Consider the following 4,031-nt stretch of genomic DNA (forward strand, 5'->3'; position numbering starts at 1 on the left):
TTAATTGTTTCATCAATTTATACTTTGATTATATTTTCCTATCATACTTAATTCTTAGAATTTTTAAATTACATAGCTTTAAGATGATGAGTAGTTCCATTTACCTAACATCTCTCTATATGAAGTAAACTAAATTTTCATTCATTATAATATGTTCCTATCAATTTCTCTTATCTTCAGGGAAGTTTGTGAAAGCTTATATATTCTTCTTTAAGGAATCCTAGACCCTGGATATCCCCCTTAAATTAGTGATATCCTCCTGGACAAGCTGGGCATATCGACATACACCTGTAATCCCAGCCCTTTAAAGGAGGAAGCAGGAAGATCCCAAGTTCCAGGCTAGACTAGGATACAGAATGAGATCCCCAAAACAAAAATAAAAATAAAACATGTTCAGGGATGAGAAAACGCTTTACTTTGACATTCCACATACCTTTGAAAGTTATTTAGGAATTCCTTCTACTTGCACTTAATAGGTCTTAAAGTTTGATTGTATAAAGGCTTCTCTGTGAATTTTTCTTGTTCTCAACAGAGATTTTTTGGACCTTAGTCTTAAAGTTGTAGATTTAGTATTTTTAATGAGTTCCCTAGCTGATTCTATTGTAGTTTGCTCTTTTGAGAAGTACTGACTGGTGTAAGGTTCAAGCTTTATTTAATAGATGGATGGATGCTGAAGGTTAAGCCCAGAACCTAGCACATGCCAGGCCAGCAGCTTTCTACTGAGCTATATATATGCCAGATGTAGGATCAAGCTTCCTGACACCATGTAGCTCTGAGCTCCAGCTCTCTCTGTCTCTCTAGCTCTCACCACTTCTTCCTGGCCTTACAAGTTCCAGGCTGTTTTGAACATGTCAGATTTGAGATACCAGTGAGAAATACAGGTGGAAGTACCAGCAGAAAAGTGGTCGTGCGGATTCTTCACTCAGTAGAGGGACTGAAGGCATAAATCTGACTGCCATGAGTGTGGGCTAGCAAGTTGACTTCAATAAAGTAAAATAAAATGTGGAAAGTGTAATGACATTAACCTTATTTGGGGAGAAGACAATCTTCCGTCTAACTTATGACAGTTTCGGCAAACAGGATGAAAGCTGGTAGCTTCTAAAATGATAATCTGTGAACTGGTTCTCTGTGGATATGTTCTGATGAACAGTTAATATAACTCTTATTTGAATTTTTGAGATGGTAAGCAGCTTGCTATGTAGCCCAGGATGGCATCAAACTGACAATCCTCCTGCCTCAGACTTCCTAAGCAAAGTTGAAGTATTTAAAGCCAGTTCCCTATATGTGTAGACAAAGTTGTCTAGCCTCCCCACTGGCCCTTACATGGAGGCTGGGAGTTGAGAACCAATGGCTTCTATGTCTATGAGCTTAATATATAGGAGTCTACTGTTTGGGCGAAGTGAGTTAGTAATGCATGGTTGTATAGAAGATTTCTTTCTTTTTTTCTTTGTTTTGAGACAGGTCTTGCTATATAGACCAGGCTGACCTTGAACTTGAAATAAATTCTCCTGCCTTACACTTACAAATACTGGAATTAAAAGCATATGCTGCTATACCTAGCAGGAGCCTTAGCAGCCTTCTATTTTGTTTTAATTTTCACAGTTCCAGGTATCAAAGCCAAGGCCTTGTGGATGCTAGGTGAAAGCTCTACCACCAAGCTATCCCTCTTATCCTCCTTTTTGGATATAAGTTCAACTTTCTCATTTCAGATATGTGGCTTAGTTACCTTGGAACTGGAACTTTCAATTTACACCTCTACCTTTCCCAGTTCCTCAACGTAGTTCATCTAGATATCTGCCTTTACGAGACCTGGAGAATGCTTCCCTATAGGAAAGTTACATACAGCCTACTTCTCTGGCCCTACAGAGAATCACCAGTAATCAATAGTAATCACCTCAGTCACAGTATGAACTACTGGAATTAGTGCCTGTGTGCTTTAAACTCACCAATTAAAATCTCCCCAGGACACCTGTGTGGATAATGCCCTGGACCCCAATAAAAGCACTGGTTTCTTCCTCTACCCACCCGCTCTCTTTCCCTCCTTCCTTCCTACTTCCTCTCTTCCTGCTTTATCTCTGCACTCTACCTCCAAGTGTGTGACATCCAGGTGTGCTGTGTATGACCCAGGACCTGTCAGTTGTAAACTCTTTCGTTCTATGGTGTGTTTCTCCTAATCATTGAAGGGATATACTCCATCTTAAAGATCCAAAATTAAAACAAAGGAGAAGCTGGGTGTGATGCCACATGTCTGTAATCTCAACTGCTGCAGAAGGATTGTGAGTTCCAAAGTAGCCTGGGCTGCATATCAAGACCCTGTCTTTTAAAACCCCCAAAAGCTTTCAAAATTAAACATAAACAGGGCCAGCAAGATGGCTCAGCAGGTCAAGATGCTTGCTGACAAGTCTGAGGACCTGAGTTTATTCCTGGGTCCCAGATGGTGGAAGAAGAGAGCCAACTCCCACAAGTTGTGTTTGACCTCTATCCTATGCACCATGGCATGGACACACACACACACACACACTTAAATATAATATAATTAATACAAATATATACAATACAATACAATACAATACAATAAAGTCAGTGTATGCATGCATATCCTTCTTCTGGCCTTAAAAGTCCAGACTTGCCCAACCATAGCAAGAGGAAGGTCCCTTTACACAAGGGACCATGTAGGACCCAGATGACAGTAGTGTCCCTGCAGGACCTGGAGATAAATTATATGGTCCTGCATTAATTTTTTTTTTTTTTGAGACAAGGTCTAACTATGTACCCCTGTGCCCCTGGCTAACCTGGAACTCGCCATGTGGACCAGGCTGGCCTCTAACTTACAAGGATTCACCTGCCTCTGCCTCCCAAGTGCTGGAATTAAAGGCGTGCCCCACCACCCCTAGCCTCTACATTAAAATTTCAAGTTTCTAGAAGGATGGACAGCCTCGTGCCTGCCATTATACGTGCTTTCCTTTCTCCAGATCCAACTTCATTTCCTTACCTGGCCTGTTTCTTGCCCAGAACTAATTCTGTGGCTTTGACCCTTAAGACATAACCTCCTACTACTACAGCCATTCCAACCCTCATATTTTTCTCCCAATCCCATCCTATCACCAGTGTCTCTTCAGGGGACATTCTTAATCCCATTACCTTTAGGGACCTTCTGCTTTGGAGGACGAATTTAGAGTTGTCAGTAACCTGAGCAGACCTTTGGTGGCTCAGTTTCTGTCCTCTTCTGAAAGCAGTGTCTCATAAGGTACAGTGTTTTTATCCTGTGGACAATGTGCTTTCAGTTTCAAATTGAACTTTTATCCATTTATGATCTTTTGCCTTTTTATAAAACTCGACTCTAAATATTTCAAAGTTGAATCTGAAAGGAAAATAATATTCCACGTATGTGCTGTTGACCACTAAGCCATCTCTCTAGCCCCATGACTAGTTCTATAACGAAAAACCTCACATATTTTCTACAGAAGGACAGGCTCAAGATTAGTGTGTTTGTCCTATATAAGAAATCTTTGCCAGGCTAGAGAGATGACTCAGCAGTTAAGAGTACTAGCTGCTCTTGCAGAGGATCCAGGTTCGATTCTCAGCACCCACATGGCAGCTAACAACTGTAAATCCAGTTCCAGGGGATCCAACATCCTCTTCTGACCTCCATGGAAATTGCACAACACAGGTGTACTTGGATACATGCAGGCAATACACATATACACATAAGATAAAAATAATAAAATTTTAATAAAGAAAATCTTTGCCAAGACTAATGTCATAAAGATATTCTACCATGCTTTCCTCTAATATATTTATTCTTTTAACTTTTAAATTTAAATCTATGATTCATACTGAATTAACTTCATATGCTGACATGTAGAGACAATGTTCATTTTTCAATATGGATGTCTGATTAAGCCAGTAATATTTACTGAAAACACACACACACACACAAAATCACATTCTCCGTGGATAAAAAGGCCATAATCTTGCTTTCTGTGACACGGCTTTCAGAAGATGACAGAGACTAAGCCACCAAAGACCTG

Source organism: Nannospalax galili, unplaced genomic scaffold, assembly GCF_000622305.1.
Source record: "Nannospalax galili isolate Female #2095 unplaced genomic scaffold, S.galili_v1.0 scaffold686, whole genome shotgun sequence".
Lineage (NCBI taxonomy): Eukaryota > Metazoa > Chordata > Mammalia > Rodentia > Spalacidae > Nannospalax > Nannospalax galili.